The 25,719-nt window shown below is 40.4% G+C and overlaps 1 long non-coding RNA gene across 1 annotated transcript in view; it reads right to left on the bottom strand.

Annotated features, from left to right (window-relative positions):
• Nucleotides 1-25: 25 nt before the first annotated feature.
• Nucleotides 26-25,719, bottom strand: part of LOC147366572 (uncharacterized) — a 109,217-nt gene continuing 83,523 nt past the window's right edge. The window contains exon 3 of the long non-coding RNA XR_015169386.1: nt 26-2,842. This is a non-coding gene — a long non-coding RNA (uncharacterized LOC147366572). The remainder of the gene's footprint in view (nt 2,843-25,719) is intronic.

Here is a 25,719-nt window from a genome sequence, read left to right as displayed (position 1 = left end):
TAGGAAATTATAAACAAGGGTCTAGTTAATTTGACACAAAGTAAAATGTCACAATTTATTGTCTGTGATCACAACCCGGGCATCTAGACAGTGGCATGTTAAATGCATCGCTTCTTGAATTGTTGCCAGTTAACATTCATTTTGTGACATATGAATATCACCAGGGAAATTCAGAATCTTTCAGCCATTTATGTCTCATGTTAATACTCCGAAGTTTTATTACAGGCATCAGCATTGCTCCCCATTAGGGGTTGTCATGCGATGTTTTATTTTGATATTTTACTTCACTGATTTTCATCACAGTTTCCTATCTTGGATCCAGACCCTATGACTGCATTCATAAACTTGCATATAATATGCATGTGAAGTCATGTTTCCTACTTGGACACGTTAGCAAAATTCCATCTGTCTGCTCCTTTTTAAACTGTTAAGTTTTCCACACTGAAAAGAGAATTGGGTTACAATTACCTACTGCAACTTTTCATCAGAATAACATTTTAAGTTGTGTATAATATTGTTCCATAACCTCCCTTGCCTGAGGAGTTTAAAACAGTTCACACACCCAGATATTTTTACAATAAACCCAACATGTGAAAGCATTTTAAAGTTGAAAGGAATTCTTAGAGATGTTTCTAGCCTAATCCTGCCATTTTTCAGATAAGAAAGCTCAGCTAAAAATAATGATTGGAGAAGCAAGATGGGTGAGAACTCCAGGACCAAACTCCCTGAGTTCAAGACTGCTTCCCCCAGTGCTGGGTGCGGGATATTTGCTGACTTACTTCACCTCTCTGTGCCTTTGTTTCTATGTCATAAAATTTCTGTGAGAATTAAACAAACTAATACATTCATTACCATGAAGAACAACAGTTCTTGTCCATTTTTATAAGTTTTTAAGCTTTTTTTAAAATGTGGACCACGTTTAAAGTCTTTGCTGAATTCATTACAATGTTGCTTCTGTTTTTACATACTGGTTTTCTGGCCTCCAGACATATGGGATCTTAGCTCCCCAACCAGGGATCGAACCCACTCCCCCTGCACTGGAAGTCTTAACCACTGGACCACCAAGGAAGTCCCTCCATAATCTAACTGAAGAGGTGGTTTAGCTTCTGAGTCGTATCTGACTCTTGTGACCCCATGGACTATATAGTCCGCCAGGCTTCTCTGTCCATGGAATTTCCCAGGGAAGAATACTGGAGTGGGTTGCCATTTCCTACTCCAGGGGATCTTCCTGACCCAGGGATAGAACCTGGATTTCCTGCATTGCAGGCAGTCTCCTTACTGACTGAGACACCAGGAAAGCCTCAAAAGGGGATTTCCTCAAATACCCTCAACTATGACATAAGAAGATGAGGTAGAGCAGTGTAGCCCAGATCCTTTCTCTGCTTTTTTTATCCTGGGATCAGCTGCCAACAGAACACTCAACTTATGCTCTGTTCTATTCATCTTAGGCTGCCATTTAGTGGCAAATCTGGATGCTGATGTTCATGGAATTCCAGAGTTTAGTGTTTGAAGCCTGTTGTTGCCACATTGTCTGGTGATAGCTTCATTAGCAGTAAAGGGGCTTCTCCTTGTGACCAGTTTTGTTTTCTCGCTCATCTAGTTCAGAACTCTGGCAAGAAAACCCACACACAAAGCAAGTAACTCACAGAGTTCCCATAAAAGACACTCAACAAACACTGGCTGTTTCTACCATTATTTGTCTTGCTCCAAGTTGTCTATCACATCAGTTCAGTTCAGTTCAGGCGCTCAGTCGTGTCTGACTCGTTGTGACTCCATGAACCGCAGCACACCAGGCCTCCCTGTCCATCACCAACTCCCAGAGTTTACCCAACTCAAGTCCATCAAGTCAGTGATGCCATCCAGCCATCTCATGCTCTATCGTCCCCTTCTCCTCCTGCCCCCAATCTTTCCCAGCATCAGAGTCTTTTCAAATGAGTCAGTTCTTTGCATCAGGTGGCCAAAGTACTGGAGTTTCAGCTTCAACATCAGTCCTTCCAATGAACAACCAGGGCTGATCTGATGGACTGGTTGGATCTCCTTGCAGTCCAAGGGACTCTCAAGAGTCTTCTCCAACACCACAGTTCAAAAGCATCAATTCTTTGGCACTCAGCTTTCCTTGTAGTCCAACGCTCACATCCATACATGACCACTGGAAAAACCATAGCCTTGACCAGACGGACCTTTGTTGGCAAAGTAATGTCTCTACTTTTTAAAATGCTGTCTAGGTTGGTCATAACTTTCCTTCCAAGGAATATGCATCTTTTAATTTCATGGCTGCAATCACCATCTGCAGTGATTTTGGAACCCAAAAAAATAAAGTCAGCCACTGTTTCCACTGTTTCCCCATCTATTTGCCATGAAGTGACAGGACCGGGTTCCATGATCTTAGTTTTCTGAATGCTGAACTTTAAGCCAACTTTTTCACTCTCCTCTTTCACTTTCATCAAAAGGCTCTTTAGTTCTTCTTCACTTTCTGCCCTAAGGGTGGTGTCATCTGCATATCTGAAATTGTTGATATTTCTCCTGGCAATCTTGATTCCAGCTTGTGCTTCATCTCTTCCCAGCATTTCTCATGATGTACCCTGCATATAAGTTAAACAAGCAGGGTGACAATATACAGCCTTGACGTACTCCTTTCCCAATTTGAAACCAGTCTGTTGTTCCATGTCCAGTTCTAACTGTTGCTTCCTGACCTGCATACAGGTTTTTCAAGAGGCAGGTCAGGCGGCCAGGTATTCCCATCTCTTTCAGAATTTTCCACAGTTTATCGTGAACCACACAGTCTATCACATCAGTGTCAAAATTAATATCACAACCCAGTGCCCTTGCGCAAAGATTTCATCTGTGGACAGAAAAAAAAAAATAGCTTTGGTTATTTAATACCATGAAAGCGTTAGTTGCTCAGTCCTGTCTGACTCTGCCACCACATGGACTGTAGCCCACCAGGCTGCTCTGTCCATGGGATTCTCCAGGCAAGAATACTGGAGTGAGTAGTTCTCTTCTCCACAGGATCTCCCCAAAACAGGGACTGAACCCAGGTCTCCTGCATTGCGGATAGATTCTTTATGGTCTGAGCCATCATTTAATACCATAAGAGCATATAATTATTTCTATTTCACAGCTCTTCAGATCCAATTAACAACTATGCCCTTCTCTGAGCCAAACATGGGCCGTAATTATTTATTAACATTCCTTTAGTCCTGTGATTCAAATAATAGAAATGCATATTCTTACATAAAATATTTAAATCATACCTTGATATTTTGACATGCAAAAATATGGAAGTAAATAAAATAGCCACACATTTCATTTCTCAGATGAAAATATTGCGTTTCTTGGACTTAGGTTTTCAGTTTGTAAAGTCTACATTGCTTGTCTTTATAACTTTTAAGGCTATAATTTTCTACTTAAGTTTACTATGTGCCACTTCACACAATTACCCACTTATATGTGCACCCTACTTAATACCATACACATAGCTGGAATTTTTTAATTTTTAGGAAATTTCCTTTTCTGATTTCATAGTTTAATAAAAATGACTATGAATGTTTGTGCAGCAGAACTCTGAATAACAGATTTTCAGTTTCTTTAGAACAATTCCAGGATCTTTCTCACTCATCTCAGCATAAATCAGACCATGTCAGTAACCTACTTAAAACCTCTCAATGTCTTCCTCTCGTGCATGGAATTAAATCCTTTAAAGCCCACCATGAGCTGGCACTGCCTCCTCCCTGACCTCACCTCCCGGGAGCCCCCTCTCCCATCACTCAGGGTGTCCCAGACACAGTGACCTTCTCATTGTGCCAGGACATGCCATGGGTACCCCAATCCCCAGCACATGGAAGTGCCCTTCTTTTCCTCTGGCAGGAACTCTCTCCTGGCAAATGTTTGCTTGGGTCTGTCGCTCACTTTGCTCAGTTCTCTGCTCAAATGCCATCTCCTGAGAGAGACCCTTCCTCAATATCTTCTCTCAGATACCCCCATGCTCACGCTCCATCTCTCCTTACTATTTCATTTTCTTCATAGCCCTTATCACTACTTAAAAATATGTACCTATTGGCTATTTACTTTTTTTGTGATCTGTCCCCCATTCTAGGAGGTAAGATCTACAAAACTAGAAATGTAATTTACTTTATTCCTGTATCTCAAGCAAATGACAGATGTCAGATACTCAAAAATGCATTGAATTAATAAATAACAAATAAAGCTTTGTGTGCCAATACCAGCACCATCCTTGGCTTATAGTGAACTGAATAAATGATAGTTGAATGTATAAAATATTTCATTCAACAAAAAATACATGGCACCCAGAACAAAAGGCATGACATACCTGTCTTCAGACACCTTAGAAACTTACTGCAGAGAGAATAATTACATGCATGGAAAACTTTTAAATGCTATGTAATGCTGTGTGAAGCTGCATGGAATCAGTTTTCTATACTACAAGAAATAATTGTTTCTATATCACTGATGCAGCTAATAAGTGCATGGCTGCCCAGGAGGTAGAGTTTGATGAAGGCAGAAGTTCTCAGCAGCTTTCACTATGTAGCAATTTGAGGTAGATCTTGAAAGGCTTGTGGGTCAGTCCTCTGTGGTGACCTAGAGGAGTAGGATAGGGGGAGGGGGAAGAAGGTACAAGAGCAGGGGGATATATGTATCATATAGCTGATTCACTTTGCTGTACAGCAGAAACTAACACAACATTGTAAAGCAACTATACCCCAATTAAAAACAAAAAAAAACAAGAGTTGTGAATTTCAGATCAGGACATTAGGGAAGAGATCATCAAAAATAGGAAGAAAAAATTCAGTCCATAATGGAGTTGTACTTTTTATTTTTTTCTTTTTTTATTGAAGTACAGTTGCTGTAGAATATTATGGAAATTAAAGGTGTACAATATAGTGATTCACAATTTTTTAGTTATACTCCATTTATCAGTCAGTTCAGTCATGTCTAACTCTTTGTGAACCCAAGGACCACTGCACACCTAGCCTCTCTGTCCTTCACCAACTCCCAGAGTTTACCCAAACTCATGTCCATCAAGTTGGTGATGCCATCCAACCATCTCATCCTCTGTCATCTCCATCTCCTCCTGCCCTCAATCTTTCCCAGCATCCAGGTCTTTTCCAATGCAAAGAGTCAGCTCTTCGCATCAGGTGAGGTTTCAGCTTCAACATCCGTCCTTCCAATGAACACTCAGGGCTGATCTGATGGACTGGTTGGATCTCCTTGCAGTCCAAGGGACTCTCAAGAGTCTTCTCCAACATCACAGTTCAAAAGCATCAATTCTTTGGCACTCAGCTTTCTTTGTAGTCCAACGCCCACATCCATACATGACTACTGGAAAAACTATAGCCTTGACCAGACGGACCTTTGTTGGCAAAGTAATGTCTCTGCTTTTGAATATGCTGTCTAGGTTGGTCATAATTTTCCTTCCAAGGAATATGCATCTTTTAATTTCATGGCTACAATCACCATCTGCAGTGATTTTGGAACCCAAAAAAATAAAGTCAGCCACTGTTTCCACTGTTTCCCCATCTATTTGCCATGAAGTGATGGAACCAGATGCCATGATCTTAGTTTTCTGAATGTTGAATTTTAAGCCAACTTTTTCACTCTCCTCTTTCACTTTCATCAAAAGGCTCTTTAGTTCTTCTTCACTTTCTGCCCTAAGGGTGGTGTCATCAGCATATCTGAGATTATTGATATTTCTCCCGGCAATCTTGATTCCAGCTTCTGCTTCATCCAGCCCAGCATTTCACATGATGTACTCTGCATATAAGTTAAATAAGCAGGGTGACAATATACAGCCTTGACATACTCCTTTCCCAATTTGGAACCAGTCTGTTGTTCCATGTCCAGTTCTAACTGTTGCTTCCTGACCTGCATACAGGTTTCTCAAGAGGCAGGTCAGGTGGTCTGGTATTCCCATCTCTTTCAGAATTTTCCACAGTTTATTGAGATCCATATAGTCAAAGGCTTTGGCATAGTCAATAAAGCAGAAATAGATGTTTCTCTGGAACTCTCTTGCTTTTTCAATGATCCAGCAGATGTCAGCAATTTATCTCTGATTCCTCTGCCTTTTCTAAAACCAGCTTGACAATCTGGAAGTTCACAGTTCACGTATTGCTGAAGCCTGGCTTAGAGAATTTTGAGCATTATTTTACTAGCGTGTGAGATGAGTGCAATTGTGTGGTAGTTTGAACATTCTTTGGCATTGCCTTTTTTTGGGATTGGAATGAAAAATGATCTTTTCCAGTCCTGTGGCCACTGCTGAGTTTTCCTGGTATATTGAGTGCAGCACTTTCACGGCATCATCTTTTAGGATTTGAAAGAGCTCAACTGGAATTCCATCACCTCCACTAGTTTGTTCGTACTGATGCTTCCTAAGGCCCACTTGACTTCACATTCCAGGATGTCTGGTTCTAGGTGAGTGATCACACCATCGTGATTATCTGGGTCATGAAGATCTTTTTTGCACAGTTCTTCTAGGTATTCTTGCCATCTCTTCTTAATATCTTCTGCTTCTGTTAGGTCCATACCATTTCTGTCCTTAATTGTGCCCATCTTTGCATGAAATGTTCCCTTGATATCTCTAATTTTCTTGACGAGATCTCTAGTCTTTCCTATTCTATTGTTTTCCTCTATTTCTTTGCACTGATGACTGAGGAAGGCTTTCTTATCTCTCCTTGCTATTCTTTGGAACTCTGGATCCAAATGGGTGTATCTTTCCTTCTGTCCTTTGCTTTTCACTTTTCTTTCACAGCTATTTGTAAGGCCTCCTCAGACAGCCATTTTGCTTTTATAGCCATTTTGCTGTTACACTCCACTTGTGGTTATTATGAAATATTGGGTATGTTCTCCATGTTGCATACTAGAGCCTCATTGCTTACTTTATACATCGTAGTTTGTACCCCTTAACACTCTTCCCTTGTGTTGCCCCTCCCCTCCCCAATGTTAACTACCAGATTGTTCTCTATCTCTGTGATCCTGCTTCTTTTTTGTTACATTTCCTAGTTTGTTGAAGTTGTATTTTCTTAACAATGCATTTTTTCTAGTGGAAGTTTTCCAATTTAAGCACATAGTGAATATTAAATTACATATCCCTGGCAATGTTGAGATTCTCATGATTTGAAGTTTAAAAGAATGAAATAAAAACCGTTCATCTCTACTCATGTGCTAAGATGCAATTATTTTTGCTTCACGTAATTTAATCAAAAGTTAGCATGAGTGCTACTGAACTATACCTGTTTAAAAAATTTGAGTGCTTTTAGAAGAAAGGGTTTTAATATATAAAAGACAAAAGAAAGTCCTGGAGTGCCTTAACATGGCCATATCCATATGCTTTTTATGATTACAAGTTACTGAAAATATTTTCAGAAATATTCAATCTCAGACATGCTCATTGTCTTATCCTGTACTTGAATATTAAGTGTCTTAAAATAGATCCATGCTTGCTTGTAATTCAATGCAATAAAGTTGCTTATCAAAGAACAGTACCCTAACGACATGAAAGAATTAGTGAGAGCCCTGAGTTTCAGGCCTATACTTCAGTGAAAGGGTCAGGACAGTGTATAATGTTAAGAATTCATATTTCATATACTCTATCCTCATACTGAACCTTTGAAGATGTTTGACATTCTTTACCAAGTTGGAATCGATATAGAATCAGCAGGACACAGCACTGCCTTCCAAGGGAGTGGATCAAACCCTGAGCAGAGATGCTGTTGCAGTGAAGGGACGCCACTCTCCCTCGACAAGTTCCAACAGAACCAGTCAAAGAAAACATAGCCCGGAGGTGCACAACATCTCTTGTAAAACTGAAAAAACAAAATCGATTGAAAAATGAATCTCTTATTTAACTACAAGAATACATTAGTAAAATAATGTCCCCACTCAAAAACTAGAGTATTTGTTTTTAATTTCTTTTTTCCTCCTCTTGCAGGTAAATATTTTGAAGTTAGAAAAGTGAAATAAACTGTATTAAATAGAAATCCAGTATGTCTGCCTTAATTTGATGTTACGAAAGGTCAAGTGGAGAAAAAGAAGGAAAGATAAAGAAAGGAAGGGAGGGAAAGAGGGAAGGAGGGAGGAAGTAAGAGAGAAAGGAAGGAAGGAGGGAGGAAAGAAAGAAGAATGAGAAAAAGAAAATCAACCAGGTGCCTTGAGCTCCACATTTCCAGAACTGGATTCTTGATCTTCCATCCACATTGGCTTCTCCTCCCACCTCCTCATCCTCTCTGGGGGCCCCTCCTTCCCTCCAGACTTCAGGCCAAAACACTTGTCTTGACCTCAATTCCCACAACCCACATCTAACCTGTCAGAGTACCACTGGCTCTGCTTTAAAAATACAAAAGTAAAAGTGTTAGTCGCTCAGTCATGTCAGACTCTTTGTGACTCCATGGACTATAGCCCATCAGGCTCCTCTGTCCATGGAATTCTCCAGGCAAGAATACTGAAATGGGTAGCTATTCCCTTCTCCAGGGGCTCTTCCCAACCAAGGGATTGAACCTGGGTCTCCTGGATTGCAGGTAGATTCTTTACTGCCTGAGCCACCAGGGAAGTCTCAAAATATAAAAGTATATCCAATACACCCAGTACTTCTTACCAACACCATCATCCTCTCTCTCACTCAGACCAGGGCAGCAGCCTTCCAGGTGTTCCCTCCTGCCTCCACCTCATCCCCTGTCTCTTCTCTACATAGTAAACAAAGGAGCCTTATTAAAACTTTTCAAAACACCACTGTACTGAGAGTAAGAACCTGTGACAGCAAAGACAGAAACTGACCCAAGACTGTCCTCAAAGAGCTTCCAGGCCAACTACTGGTGTTCTCAAGAAGGAAACAGCCAGAAAGGAGGTATTTGAACAGTCCTTCAGATAAAGTGGAATTTTCCTTCCAACCACAGTTCTTGCTTCACTGGACACATTTATAAACAAAAGCTCCTGATTATCCCAACATTCTCGAATTTTCTGAGAACAGTGAGAGTCCTAGATCCTCTCTGCTTTGAAACTTTCCATTGGAAACTGCTGTGATTTTTTTTTTTTTTTAATTGAAGTTAGTTTCAGCACCTCCTCCACTTCTCAACTGCAGGATGCCAGCAGGGCAGCCAGCCTCTGAGATTCAATTTCTCAAACAAGATGGGACTTGGCAGGGCCTGCCCTGTCCGACCCACAGGACCACTGCAAGAGTTAACTGAGATTCCAATGGTCATGTACAGATGTGACAGCTGGACCATAAAGAAAGATGAGCACCAATGAATTGATGCTTTTGAACTGTGGTGTTGGAGAAGACTCTTGAGAATCCCTTGGACTGCAAGGAGATCCAACCAGTCAATCCTAAAGGAAATCAACCCTGAATATTCACTGGAAGGATTGATGCTGAAGCTGAAGCTCCAGTTCTTTGGCCACCTGCTGCAAAGAGCCAACTTACTGGAAAAGACCCTGATGCTGGGAAAGATTGAGGACAGGAGGAGAAGTGAGCCAAAGAGGATGAGATGGTTTGATGGCATCACTGACTCAATGGACATGAGTTTGGGCAAATTCTGGGAGATAGTCTCTGCCTGCTGAACTCTGGGCCTTAAACTTCCTGGTGGAGGCACCAATGCCCACCATCCTCAACGCTACATTCCTGAAGGCACCCAGCCCACTGTCCACACCCAACATACTTGTTTTGAATGAGCAACTGAATTAAACAGAGAAGAGGGAGAAGGCCTTCCAGTGCTTTATGCCAGACACATCTCAACTTCAACACCTAGTCAGCTTGCTCCATCCCTCAGGTTAGTCTTGGATTATCACCCTCCGTGTTCATTGCCATCCAAGTTCATCACTCCATAGCACCTCAAGCCCTCACTGTCTTCTCCCTCTCTCTAGTCTTACCAGTGAATGCTGCTTTCCCAAAATAGTTTGTAAGTTTCCAGAATATAGTCTATCATTTTTATTTCTTTTGTATCCCTCATAATGCACTTTTTTTTGGGGGGTGGGGGGGTGGGGGGACCTTGCCATGAGGCATGTGGGATCTCAGTTCCCCAACCAGGGATCCAACCTGCACCATCTGCATTGTAAAGACACAGTCTTAACCACTGGACAGCCAGGGAAGTCCCTTTCATAATGCCCTTTAAATAGGAAAATCTAACACTGAATCTGCCCTTGGCCAAGAGTTCTCTAAAATGGCATGAGAGCTACAGGGGCTGACAAAAGGATTCAAAATAACGTATCAGAAATAATTCACATAACTCTTGAATACATAATGTCTGTGACTCATACCTCATTTCAATTATGAGCCCTAATAGCACATAAACAAATATCTTTCAGGTCCTGAATCTCACTCCTGATAATTCAGCCACATAATTCTTTGCTGAAACAGAAATGCCCCTCACCCAAAAAATATCTGACACAGCAAAAACATAAAGTGCTTTAGAAAACATTCTAAATCAACTTCAGCATTCTAGAATGCTTGCTGTAGATGCAATTGCCACTTGGGACTTCTGCCATTGGGACCATTTCTCCATCTTTAATTCAGGTTTGCTATTCTCCTCTGTGTCCTCCAGTTATGAAATTATAGATGTGGTTTTCTGAAAAACCCAGTTTTCAGAAAATTAGAGAGAAAAAACAGCACAAAATTCTGATAACAATATATTCCTAGCAAAAACTTTGGTTTCAGCATAATTTGTGTGTTTAATTATCTAATTATTTCAATGCAACTGTATCTGGGGGCCTCCCAGTTGGCTCAGTGGTAGAGAATTCACCTGCCGATGCAGGAAGATGCAGGAGATGTGGGTTCAATCCCTGGGTCAGGAAGATCCCCTGGAGAAGGAAATGGCAACCCACTCCAGTATTCTTACCTGGAAAGTTCCATGGACAGAGGAGCCTGGGTAGCTGCAGTCCAGGGGTCACAAAAAGTCTGACACAACTAAGCAACTGAGCACACACGTAACTATATTTTGTGTTGACTTTCTGAAAATCCTTCGTTATTTGCATGTCTTCCAACCCCCACTGAAAGAAATACAAGTGATTAATAAATATTTTAGTAGTCAAGCTAACTTTGAAACTGATGGCAACGTGTGAACTAAAATCCTACCTAAATGTGAAGAAACTCTTCTAAAACTGCAATTTGGAACTTTGAGAATTTCTTGAGAACTTTATGACATTCCTGGGTGGTTTGTCGCCTTTCAGTTTCCCACAAATATACACCTTTGAAAAAGAAGATGATTCTGCTTAATCTGCCCTGGCTGATCTGGCTTCCTTAGAAAGCTTTTAGAAAGGAGTGAAGAGGCTTAAGCACACTTTGGGTTCATCTGGCCTAATCTACAACATTCAAAAGAGCATTTAATTTCTTGCACCCTTGTCTAAGTTAGATGCTGCAGAAATACTCGAAGATCAAAAAGTAAAACTGCTCAACATAAGAAGAAATAAGTTCTAAGAGTCTTTTTGTTTTCCAAAAAGGTCAAAATCTCAGGTTCAACACATGATCCTCTATGGAAGAAAGGAATACAAATGTGTATAACCATGGTGACAAAGAATCCCAAAGGCTGTTCCATCGTGAGGCTGATTAGAATTTGACATGTTTGAACTCTCCACACACTTGCTGAACTTCCGGACAGCTCTACCCGTCATAATTAACCACTAACGAAATTTTACTAGAAAAAAAAATTACAAGCCAGAGTTGGAATCTCTTTAAGTCTGAGGGAGCAAGTGCCATGAGAATGATTGCCGTCCTATAGGAGAGACTGCCACAGAAAGGCTCCAAAACGAATCTGTCCCCAACAGCTAATAATTCACCTATTATCAAACCCTCTAGAATCATAATACCTCAGTCTCCACCGTGAGCCTGCAAAACAACGGATGAATTGCAGCGACCAGCCGAATGGGTGATGTGCCTTGGGATTTGGGAATTCCACCCACCCTACGTGTGAGAAGAATTTATGAAGATAACATGACACACTAATATATTTTTACAGCTTAAACAAGATACTCGGTGCCATTTTTGAGCACCACACATAGTTTATCAATATAACTCCTAAGACCTTTATCCCCTTTTGTTTCTTTGCTGCCGTGCATAATGTCATTATCAAAAACATTAAGACTGACTAAAGTGCAAGCATTTCGATCCTGGACAGAAGCTCTTCAAAAAAAAATAAAAACAAACTTTTTTTATTGTGGTATAGCCGATTAACAAACAATGTTGTGATAGTTTCAGATGAACAATCCAAGGGACTCAGTCATACATATACATGTATTCATTCTCCCCCAAACTCCCCTCCCTCCTTTTTTCCCTTTCTTTCTCTATTTTCATTGTTTGTTGGTTCACTTTTATTTTTGTTGCGTTTGTTACAATTGTCTTAAACACACTCTTCAGCCATAGCAAAAACACATAAAACACTTTGCGTGGTTTCAAAGTGACCTTTGAAGAACCTTATTCTTCTATCTGCTTTTAGATGGGTCAGGTGGTGTGTCAGCTCCTACTACAGCATTGGCGGGCATTCAGGCATCTTTCAGAGAGAAATCACGGTCACCACCTCCATCGGATAAAACTCCTCTTAGTTCATAGGTAGAAAGACATCAGCACTGTCTGCTGCCCCAGCTGTCGGAGAATGTCAGCGCTGCATCTCAGGGCTATTCTCATTCTCTGAGACGGTTTGAGCAATTTACAATGGAAATGTACTTCAGGCATTCTCTGATTAATCACATTCACATTTTAGTGTGATTAATAAGATATACGTAGTCTAGAAATGAAAACTGTAAATTCAATGAATAAATATGTATCAGACCTGTTATATATGTATATATATACATATATAAGATATACATAGTCTAGAAATGAAAACTGTAAATTCAATGAATAAATATGTATCAGACCTGTTACTGTCTATGATTAAAAAAAAAAAAAGAACTTGCAGCTAACGTTTGGTGAGTCATTAGCCTCTGCCTGGCACCGTGTGCTTTTCCTATATCAGCTCATTCAGCTCTAACACAACTCCACGAGACAGGAACTATTATGATGCCTGTTTTCTAAATGAGGAAACAGGCTTCTGGGGTTTACAAAAGGTTTAAAAAATAAAAAAACTTCTACATGGAAAAGCAGAAACTGAAACTCAGGTCCAGTCTACTAAAAAATCCATGCTCTTGAGAGATAGACTTACTGGTTTCTGCAAAATCCATACACACACCACTTCATGTTGCTTTGAAATTTGTCAAATATCAAATTTGCACTGGAATAAGATTTAACCATCTCACAAATCTTTTCAAATCAAATATGGATGAGTGACATCACCGGTTGTGAACAGAGTGATCTTGGAAAATTAACTTAAAATCTCAAAGCTTCAGTTGACTCATTCATATAAAGCTCCCAATATTACTAAGGGATAAATGAGATTGCATATGAGAGAACATAGTAAGACACCACAAATAAAAGCATTTTCTTTTTTAATCCATTTACAGAGCTTCAATATTTAAGATAATTTTATTTGAAAATTAATGGATTTTCTCTTTTACACACACACTATCTCTAGTAACCTTGAATGTAGCACATAATTTCATTAATATCTATTGAAGAAAATGGAGCATTTTCCAATAACGACTCCTAGGAAATTGTTGCTTGATTGAGATTTTGGTGAAGACTTCCTCTTATTGCATTGTGTCAGCAAGAATCTGTTCACTGAACTCCAAGTGTATGCTCTCAGGTAAGAGAACATCCCGTTCTGAAACTGAAACTTCAAAAAAAAATCAATGTACACCACGTGACCTCAGTCACCGGCAGAAGCACCATCTTAAAAAGATGTGCAGGACTTCCCTGATGGTCCATTGCCCAAGACTGCTCTCCCAGTGCATGGAGCCTGGGTTCAATCCCTGGTCAGGGAACTAGATCCCACATGTTGAAAGTAAAGATCCAGTGTGCTGTAACTAAGATCCAGCCCAGCAAAAATAAATAATAATGAAAGTGAAAGTCACTCAGTCGTGTCCAACTCTTTCTGACCCCATGGACTATAGTCCATGGAATTCTCCAGGCCAGAATACTGGAGTGAGCAGCCATTCCCTTCTCCAGGGGATCTTCCCAACCCAGGGATCAAACCCAGGTTTCCCACATTGCCGGCAGATTCTTTACCAGCTGAGCCACCAGGGAAGCCCAAATAATAACAACGACAAACAAATAAAATGTGATTTTTTAAAAAAGATGTGCAAATGCATTGCTTTTGAAATGTGTGCATGCTCAATCACGTCCAACTCTATGCAACCTCCATGGACTGTAGTCCACCAGGTTCCTCACCCCAAGCAGCCAAAGAAATATTAAAAAAAAAAAAAAAAATAGGTGTCTTGGGTGTAAGAAAAAAAGAAAGAGTTGTTGAAGAGGTGGATTATTAGAATTTTGCAGTCAGCAACATCAAAAGTGAATTCAAAATTTGGTTTTGATTCAAATAAATCCAGGTGCAGAAGTGGGGGCAATTGATACTAAAATAATTTGCCTAGAGGTGAAGCTAGAGCCATGAGGTGAGTCCAGTCCACCTGACACATTAGGAAAATGTATATGAATTAAATCTGAAAAGGCTAAAGTAAATTGTCTAGCTTAATGACAGGAAGTAACAGATTTTATGCACCCCTCCATCCCTTTTTTGTTTCTTAGGATCCAAGAAGAATTTGGAAAAATCTTGTCAACCAGACAAGCAATCAGGAATGAAAAGAATTGTTACTGACTAGTCTTTCAGAGAGATTAAGTAACATCTGGTTGGGGTTGCATACTTATTCAACCCTTTCTTGAAAAGTCTTTAACTTGGAAAAAGGAAGCATTCAGTTATTTCAGAAATTGAGACTACTGACACATAATTATTTCACTTTGTGACATTTCCTGAAAAATATATCTCACTATGTAAATGTTGATTCTTAAGTCAGTTGTGAAAACAGCTAATTAAAGTGCTCCAGGCTTATATTTCTCTTCCATGTGACTATTCCTTCTGAGTACTATTTATAAGTTTACAGTAACCTAAATTGCATTTGATGGAATTTTCAAAAAATCAACACTGACGTTTTAATTCAGATTTCAAAGAAGCAAGTTGCCTTGGTTTGTCACACAGGATATCATTTCATCATTAAACCTATGCCAGAAATCTTGAAATTGCTATAGAACAGTAATATATAACCCCTCTGACCTTACTAAGGTTTTTTATATCTGTGGTCAAAATAAAGATTGAAGATGCTACTGTTAGGATGTGGCTATTTGTGATGGCCACTGAATATAGAAATACTTTCAATTGGGTTCACAATTACATCAGATGATGTTTATATCCTTATGGTCCTTTTCTGTGTTAAGTGGTGTGTGTGTGTGTGTGCGCGTGTTCTGCCAGTCAGTTGGTCTGACTCTTTGCAACCCAGTGGATTTGTAGCCTGCCAGGCTCCTCTGTCCATGGGATTTCCCAGACAAGAATACTGGAGTGGGTTGCCATTACTCCTTCAGGAGACCTTACAGACCCAGAGATCAAACCCATGTCTCCTGCATCTCCTGCATTGGCAGGTGGATTCTCTACCACTGAGCCACCTGGCAAGTCCTGTGTTAAGTGGAGTTTTATAAATATCTATAAGAGACATCTAGGAACCTGATCAGATCAGATCAGATCAGATCAGTCACTCAGTCGTGTCCGACTCTTTGCGACCCCATGAATCACAGCACGCCAGGCCTCCCTGTCCATCACCAACTCCTGGAGTTCACTCAGACTCATGTCCATCAAGTCAGTGATGCCATCCAGCCATCTCATCCTCTGTCGTCCCCTTCTCCTCCTGCCCCCAATCCCTCCCAGCATCAGAGTCTTTTCCAATGAGTCAACTCTTCGCATCAGGTGGCCAAAGTACTGGAGTTTCAGCTTTAGCACCATTCCTTCCAAAGAAATCCCAGGTCTGATCTCCTTCAGAATGGACTGGTTGGATCTCCTTGCAGTCCAAGGGACTCTCAAGAGTCTTCTCCAACACCACAGTTCAAAAGCATCAATTCTTTGGCTCTCAGCCTTCTTCACAGTCCAACTCTCACATCCATACATGACCACAGGAAAAACCATAGCCTTGACTAGATGAACCTTTGTTGGCAAAGTAATGTCTCTGCTTTTGAATATGCTATCTAGGTTGGTCATAACTTTCCTTCCAAGGAATACAGTACTTCAAACTTCTCTAAATTATAGATAAATGGGTGATAGGTAATGAGTTCTCACAAACATTAAAAATAAAGAAGACCACTTTGGTCCAAGATAGGAAGAACAGCAGCCTCTAAAATTGAGAGTGGAGCAGAGAGAATCTCAGAAACTACAGCACAGGATCCAGCCAAACATTCTAACTAGTTCTGACATTTGTTTGTGCACCTGAAAGAAACAAGTCATTCCTGTTGCCAGTACACAAATATCCCTGTAATTAAAAGGCTTTTTCACTTTTTTAAAATGGCAATATTTTTTCCATCCTATATCAGTCAAATGATCCTCCAGACATGTTGATTTACCCAAACCTCACTTGAGCTCTCTGAGTAATTATTCACAGATTTTGACTGGTATAAAGCTAGTCAAGAAAAAAAAAAGATACAAATAAGCAAGAAGTTCAATTTTCCACTTTTGTGAGGTAGATGAGCTATTAATCAACTGGAATAAAATTTTCAGAAGAGTTCTCTGTAAACTTCTAAATGTCTGTGAGCATCCTAGACAGGTGCACGCAATGTACAGAGATATCCGACTCAACTGAAATCATTCCATCAGCGTCAGAATCATGTGCTGAATACCTTCAACAAGGTGAAGAAGCCATATCTCAAAGGCATGTTTTCAGGAAGTAAAACATGTTTTTGTCATAACTAAGCAAAGTAAATGGAATCTGTTTAAATATATTTCCCCAGATGTGGGTTTACAGAGGTAGCAACAAAGCAAACTCCGACATTCTGCAATCAAGGAAGGTTGCTCTTTTATAATCAACTAATTGCAACTATTTACTATGTACCTATTGTGTTCTGTGAGTATAAATGCTGTGGCTCAGACAGTATAGAATCTGCCTGCAGTCAGTGCAGGAGACCTGGGTTTGATTCCTGGGTGGGGAATATCCCTGGAGTAGGAAATGGCAACCCACTCTAGTATTCTTGCCTGGAGAATTCCATGGACAGAAGAGACTCGTGGGCACAGTTCACAGGGTCACAAAGAGTCAGAAACGACTGAGTAACTAACACTCTCACTTTAATGTGTGCTGTATTGATCCTTTGGGAGAAAAATTGAATATGGAAAACAGTGACTTAAAAAAAAAAAAAAGGACAGCAGGTTGTTGAAAACATGCTCAGTTCATGAAGTCTTTCTGATTATTTCTGTCTACATAAGAAAATAAACATTACTGAATTCCTAGGATGTGCCAGGGCTTCCCTGGTGGCTCAGATGGTAAAGAATCTGCCTGCGATGTGGGAGACTTGGGTTCAATCCCTAGGTTGGGAAGATCCCATGGGGAGGGCATGGCAACCCACTCCAGTATTCTTACCTGGAGAATCCTATGGACAGAGGAACCTGGCGGGCTACAGTCCATGGAGTCACAAAGAGTCGGACATGACTGAGCAGCTAAGCACACACATGCAGGTTGTGCCAGACACTGCTAAGCACTGGAAGTTCTGAAATAAATAAGTTGTAGTCACTGCCATGGATGAAATCATAGTAGAATGGGACAGACACTACAGTGCTCACCAAACGGTGTGCTCAGCTCTGTAACAGCAAGATCGTGATGGACAAGAGACCAAAAGAACTGTTTCACATAATCTTGTTACTTTGGGCTTTTTCAACCCATTTTTTTTAATTGAAGATCCCCTGGAAAAGGATATGGCAACCCACTCCAGTATCCTTGATGAGCCTGGAGGGCGACAGTCCATGGGGTCACAAAGAGTCAGACACGACTGAGTGACTGAGCACACATGAATAGTTGATTTACTATGCTGTGTTAGTTTCAGTTGTACTGCAAAGTGATTCAGTTATATACATCTACATGAGTCTATTCTTTTCAAGATTCTTTTCCCTTATAGATTATTACAGGATACTGAGTTGAATTCCCTCTGCTACACAGCTCAGTTTAGTTCAGTCGCTCAGCCATGTCCGACTCTTTGCAACCCCATGGACTGCAGCATGCCAGGCCTCCCTGTCCATCACCAAATCCCAGAGCTTGCTCAAACTCATGTCCATCGAGTTGATGATGCCATCCAACCATCGCATCCTCTATCATCCCTTTCTCCTCCTGCCCTCAATCTTTCCCAACGTCAGGATCTTCCCCCAGGAGTCAGTCCTTCGCATAAGGTGGCCAAAGTATCGGAGCTTCAGCTTCAGCATCAGTCCTTCTAATGAATATTCAGTACTTGTTTCCTTTAGGATTGACTAGTTTGATCTTGCTGTCCAAGGGATTCTCAAGAGTCTTCTCCAATACCACAATTCAAAAGCATCAATTCTTCCTTCGGCTCTCAACTTTATGGTCCAACTCTCATATCCATACATGACTACTGGAAAAACCATAGCTTTGGCTACACGGACCTTTGTCAATAAATAATGTCTCTGCTCTTTAAAACGCTGTCTAGGGTGATCATAGCTTTTCTCCCAAGAAGCAAGCATCTTTTTAATTTCATGGCTGCAGACACTATCTGCAGTGATTTTGGAGCCCAAGAAAATAAAGTCTGTCACCGTTTCCATTGTTTCCCCATCTATTTGCCATGAAGTGATGGGACCAGATGCCATGATCCCTGCATGAAAAAATATGCAAATTGCTTTGGGGTGTTTTAAATTTCTCATTTCCCCTGAAAGTATTCCATTTTTTATATCTAAAGCACCACATCCCAATCACAAATTTTTCTCCTTACAGATTCCCCACTCTCCTACTTTTATCAGTATCTGTCATATATCTCAAAGAACCTTCTTCTTCCTCCTATTCCTTCATATCTAGCCTGAGTCTCAGACTCTATTCAAATATTCACACATTCTCTTGTTAACATCTACTGGCTCTTGACTTTGTCAGTCTCTTTTATGACCCATAAAGGTTGAAAACCTTTGGATCAACCTAGCCATGGATCTACTCCGTTTCTATATCTAAGTACCATGAAGACAATCCCAGGGCCATGAAATCTGGCATCAGGAGGAAACATGGTTTCAGAGCTCTGATCAAATCTTTGAGGACAAGCAGCAGTCCTTTCTATACATATCCCTAGTCTGCTCCTTGGAGAAGGAAATGGCACCCCACTCCAGTACTCTTGCCTAGAGAATTCTATGGACAGAGGAGCCTGGTGGGCTGCTGTCCATGAAGTTGCACAGAGTCGGACATGACTGAAGCGACTTAGCATGCCTGCATGCATTGGAGAAGGAAATGGCAACACACTCCAGTATTCTTGCCTGGAGAATCCCAGGGACAGGGGAGCCTGGTGGGCTGCCGTCTACGGGGGTCACACAGAGTCAGACACGACTGAAGCGACTTAGCAGCAGCAGCAGCAGTCTGCTCCTTTTCCCATTTCCACAATTTTTTACCATTTACATTTACTTCTTTTCAAACCCTATCTTTCTCATTTGCCATAGATTGTCTTATCCTTTTCTCAACATAAAAAACAGAAATCATTTAGGAAAAACTTTCTTGAAGTCCTATTTTCCTACATGGCATATCTTCATACCTACATCCCTTCTGTCACAGAGAATGAGATGTCCCGCCTCCTGCCAAAAGCTAGTCTAGCATCCCATGTCTTCCACAGCCAGTCAGCTCTGCTCTTCCCTGCCCTTGAACCTCTTCCTCTGTCCTGGATTTTACCTTCTGCGTATGATTCAAGCCTCTTCCTTGTGAAGAAACAAGCCCTCTCTCCAGCCAGTGCATCTCTTGAGCAATCTCTCTAGGGCCCCTTGTCTTTCACGATCATTTCTTAACAGTAGTCTTTGCTTCCCACTCGGTTCTTCACTCACTGTAATGCAGTTTCTTTCTCCACCATTCTACAACTGCTTTTTTTTTTTTTTTGGAGGGAGGAGGGTGGTAACATGAGGCATTTGGGATCTTAGTTCCTTAACCAGGGATCAGATCCACTCCCCCTGCAGTGGAAACTCAGAGTCCTAACCACTGGACCACCAGGGAATTCCAACAACTATTCCTGATGAGATCAAATTGCTATTCATGCAGTTTCTAAATCGCTATAGCCACTGGATAATTATGTACCCTATCATACTTGATTGTTCTGTGACATTTGACACTATGAACAACTTTTTCAATCTCTTTCCTCAACCAGTTTCTATAACATGATAGCTCTATGTTTTTCTTGTACATGAAGAATGGATTGAGATGGAAAGTCATCTCCTGTCTCTCCCACTTAAATATTTGAGGTCCTCAAAGGGTCTATCCTTTCCCTGAGCGGCTTCCTTAGTGGTTCAGATGGTAAAGAATCTGCCTGCAATGTGGGAGACCTGGGTTCGATTCCTGTGTAGAGAAGATCTCCTGGAGAAGAGAATGGCTACCCACTCCAGTACTCTTGCTTGGAGAATCCCATGGACAGAGGAGCCTGGAGGGCTACAGTCCATGGGGTCACAAAGAGTCTGACATGACTGAGCGACTAACACTTTCACTTCACTTTCATTTTCAAGGCTTTTTCCTCAGGGCTCATCAACTTTACCTGTTAATCCAGTGTTACCTTCTTGAGGTTTCATCTCCATTCTCCATCCTCGTCTGACATTTCTCTCTAAAGCCCACACCCTGGACTTCCTCGGTGTCCAATGGTTAAGAATCCTCCTGCCGATGCAGCGGTCACGTGTTCCATCCCTGGTCTGGGAAGATCTCACATGCCACAGGGTTACTAAGCCCATCCACTGCAATGACTGAGTGCAGACTCCCTAGAGCCTGTGCTCTGAATCAAGAGAAGCCACTGCAATGAAAAGCCCATGCACTACAGTTAGAGAGCCCTGGCTTGCTGAAACTAGAGGAAAACTAAAAAAGTGATTTAAAAAATATATATTAAAAAATAAAGCCTACATCCTGGCATGCCACAGGCTATTTAAAATCAGTAGCATTCAATAGCCTTCAGAATAAATTATAAATTACTTGAAATGTCCTAAATGACCTACATGATCTGACCCATGTATTTTCAAAATGGTGACCTTAGACCTTGGAATCTGAACAAGGTCCAAACCAGATTCTCTATTTGCTCTCTGTGACTTAGCTCAGTTCATTAATCACTTCAGGGCTATTTCTTTCTTTCTTTCTTTTTTTTTTTTTTTTGGCAAATGGCAACAAATGATACTTTGTAGAATCAGAGTGTTAGGAGTAACTGCATTTAAGCAGTGGGCATACTTTAGTGTTTAATAAATGATGATTATTATTTTGCCTACTACTACTTTTATTATTTCCGTATAGCCTGATTCTAGATGGGGGATAGTGTCTTATTTATCTTTCTGTCTCCATCACCTGTGCCTAACACGTTGAAGGGACACAAGAAATGCTTGCTGAGCCAAGAGTAAGCACAGGTGACATTTTGGTCTTCTCTTGGCAGGCCGTGGGCTTCCATAGACCGGCTGTTGGCATTCTAAAATACATCATTTGAGTCATCTCACCTTTTCCATCTGAATCTAATAGAAAGTCTTATATCTACTGGCCATCAGAGATCACACAAAATTCTTCTGGATGTTCCCTCCATCACTTATAAATATCAGTGCCACATTGCCTGTCTCAATTTTTTTAATTCCCACTGTTCCTATTCTGGATCATACCCAATAAATCTGTTTCTGTATGGCATGTGTGTGCTTAGTCAGTCGTGTCTGACTCTTTGCGACACCATGGATTGTAGCTCGCCAGGCTCCTCTGTCCATGGCAAGAATACTTAAGTGCGTTGCCATTTCCTTTGCCAGAGGATTTTCCCCACCCTCGGGATCGAACCCAGGTCTCCTGCACTGCAGGCAGATCTTCACTGTCTGAGCCACCAAGGACCTCATGTTTCTGTGAATACTTGATTATGTAACATCATACCTTCTTATTCTGCAAACATTAACATTTGTTTTCTCAGATTCCTGAAGTTAAATTGAAAATGCCTTTTTCTAACATCAGTCAAGACTTATCAACCTATTTGTATTTCAACCAGCATCTCTTAAGTCAAAAACTGATAACAAATATCAAAGTGCTTCAAAGTACAAATCAGTTACAACTGCAAGCAACCATTAAAGTCAATGCAATGCATTGTTTTGACTAAAGAAAACAGCATTGTCTCTGTAAATTTTTATGGAGTACTCCAAAGGCAGGGTTTTCTCATCATCTTCTGAATAAATGAAGTCTTAAATTCCACAGGCCAAAGAGTAGAATGAAAACAAAATTAAAAATTGACCACACACACCTGACTGCTTTGTTGTAACATATGTGTTTAATATCATGCTTTAAGCCTAGGCAATAAAAGTTAGTCATCTTGAATTTGCAGGTTTGATTCTTTAAACTGAAATATTGTTCTAAATAATAAATATTTCTCTGCATCGCAATTTAAATGCCTCCTATTGGCACGTTTTTCCCACTCTAATAGTATGAATTAAATATTCACTAGGACGAATGGAATAATGCTCTAGTCACAGCAACGAGACATAACATATATCTATGCAACTTCAAGAATTATTAAAATTCTAGATCAGAAATCGTGATGCTTTCACAGTAGATTTGAAATTGCTGCTTGTCTCCCCACCCTGAGGTGCTAGCTACCAAAACACATTGAAACACATTGAATTGCAGTAACTTTGTGGGGGAGGGTGAACTTCTTAAATGTACAACCTTTGATTCTAGTGAACATGATGTTATGGTCTGAGTGTTTGTGTCCCCCTAAAATTCGTATTTGAAACCTAACCCCAAAAGATGATAGTACTAGGAGGTGGGGGCCTCTGAGAAGTGACTGGGTCATGATGGTGGTGCTCTCATGAATGGGATTAGTACCCTTAAGAAAAAGGCTCCAATGTCTCCCTTTCTACCACATGAGGACACAGCAAGAAGATGGCCAGCTATGAACAAGCAAGAGTGCTGCCACTAGGACACAACCATGTTGGCACCTTGATCTTGGAATTCCCAGGCTTCAGAACTGTGAGAAATAAATTTCTGTTGTTTATAAGCCACCCAGTCTGTGGTATTTGCAGCTTGAATAGACTGAGACACACAGAGCAATGGAAAAAATCTTTTTGGGTAATTTGAAATTATTATATTAGCAAAGAGTGAGAAATTGTACATAGAATACATGAGAATCTGAATGAAGTGAAAGTAAGTCACTCAGTCGTGTCTGACTCTTTGCAAGCCCATGGTGTACAGTCCATGGAATTCTCCAGGCCACAATACTGGAGTGGGTAGTCTTTCCCTTCTCTAGAGGATCTTCCCAACCCAGGGACTGACCCAGGTCTCCTGCATTGCAGACAGATTCTCTACCAGCTGAGCCACGAAGGAAGCCACAAGGGTGGCTTAGAATCTGAATAGATAAAGTGAAATGATTGTGAATAAAAATATTACATTTGCTATGCCCAACTCTATCACATAATAAAATATATGTTAGCAATTTGCCTTAGAAAATTTGAAGCAATAATTCACTCAGGAAAATTTACTTACATCAAGAGTAAACCATGTAACAACTGGTCTTTTAATTTTTTTATTACTTTTTTTTTTTTTTTTTGATCATGCTGAGCAGCTTACAGGATCTTAGTTCCTTGACCTGTCCCTGTACCCTGCAGTGGAAGTATGGAGTTCTGAACATTGGACCGCCAGGGATTTCCTTAGTTTTTTCAATGTTGTCGTCTTTCAAATGATCCAGATTAGTTCTCATTCAGCCCTCATTGGTCAATCAGAATGAAAGAAATTACTTAGCTATTGAAGGTAAAGAAGGTGACTTTCCCCAAAATGACACTCACTACTCTGAAATGTACTCAAAATAATAACCTGCTTAAGTCAACATCACCAAAAGCAATATGACCAACTCATAATGCAGACACCTCAACAGGGAAGTCAGCATGTAACTTTCTGTTTAATGTCACAAAAGCACCATAGTAAGTTATCTGCTCAAGTTCACAGAATCAATGTAGAAAAGAAGAAAGCCCAGACACCACATAGTATCATTTACTACTTTTTGGCCACATTTTATCAAAGAAATTATCCCTTTTGATAATGTACAGTAGTCCTAGTTTTAATACATTAAAAGGAACTAATTTGGATACCAATAAAATTCAATTGCATTATACTTGATTTGGAAATAATGAATTAGTAAATAGTGGAGACAGATTCCTTGACAGAGCAGAGAGCTCCCAAAGAATGTAAGACATGATGAAGTGTGAGATGGGGGAACCAGAGCAGGCTGAAAGGTGATGATACATGATGATGTGCAACTGAGGACCCCAAGGAAGGATGAAGTGAGATGAGCAGTGATCTTAAGGTGGTAGACATCCATTCATAATGTAAAAAGTTGTATCTGCAGAGTTATTCAAATAACCAGTAGGAAACTTGAAAATTCATTGCCGAGTTTTGCTGCATGGATAGTATAGATTATTAAAAGCAACAGTTGGCAACTAAATCTTTGAACATAATAGAGAAGATGTCCTGTCTTCAAATTACCTCCCATCTTCATGTGAATGTCGTCATGTGTTGTCAGGAGGCTGCCCTCAAAGACTGTCATCTGCAATAAATTAATTTTCATATGTGGATTATTCAATGTCAGAATTCAGTTTTAATGACTCCTGGAGCTCAAAGATTACTAATGCATTCTTTTATCTCAGTGTTGGTTTGTTCTAAAGACAAGAGAGTAAGCTCCCTGAGGGCATCTGAAACACTGAGCACAATACCCAGTTTACAGCACGTGATCCAAAAACATTGAGTGAGTGAAATGAACGGATGGATGAAGTCAGTATGAATCCCTGACCAAGGAAAGCGATGACCACACCACAGGTTTTCCACACTGCAGTGGAATCAGTCAAAGAGCATAAGGCATGTCTTGGGTTTTCCTGTACCATTTTTGGTGCTGCTCATGAAGTCACCAGAGGCTGCCTAAGCCAGGGACCACATCTTAGTAACTGAAGTACCTTTAACACCCAGGTCTAGGCCAATATGTAGAAAGAATTAAGACAATCCATTGATCCATCCAGGTTCCTATTTGTAACAATGTTAAATGAGAAGACTTCATCTAAAACACAGCTCATCATAGACATGGGACTACTCTTAACTGTACTTTTCTTTCCTGAACGACCTTGATCACTTGCTGAATTATACTGGCCATATTCAGTGTAGCCTCAAAGCCAAGTTCTCAACTATATGAAGGCATCTATTTCACTTCAAAGTGTGCAAGTATGGCCTATAAAAGTATAATTCCTGGTCAATCCCTGGTTTTTCTTTTTCTTACCTTAGCCTTCCACATCATTCTCTATGCCAAAGTATCTAAGAAATTTTCAGTCTAAGTAAACATTGATTTAATATTCATAGCAATTGGAAATTACTATGGTGATAATTATTCAAAACCATACATTCTTTAAAATCTGACATTCAACTTGAAGTAGTGGTAGGGGCTTCTATTAAAAATAAAACTTTTGGCACTTCCCTGGCAGTCCAGTGGTTAAGACTTCACCTTCCAATGCAGGGGGTGCAGATTCAATCCCTAGTCAGAGAATTAAGATCCCACAAGCCTTGGAGCCAAAAAAAACCCAAACATAAAGAAACAGAAGCAATACTGTAATAAATTCAGTACTTTTAAAATGGTCAACATCAAAAAGTATTTTTAAAAAATAAAAT

This window comes from Bos grunniens, chromosome 8 (genome assembly GCF_055505025.1).
Source record: "Bos grunniens cultivar Pamir isolate PY7600 chromosome 8, Bosgru_T2T1.0, whole genome shotgun sequence".
NCBI lineage: Eukaryota > Metazoa > Chordata > Mammalia > Artiodactyla > Bovidae > Bos > Bos grunniens.
Note: the sequence above shows the minus strand (reverse complement) of the source record. Positions and strands in the feature narration are given on the sequence as shown.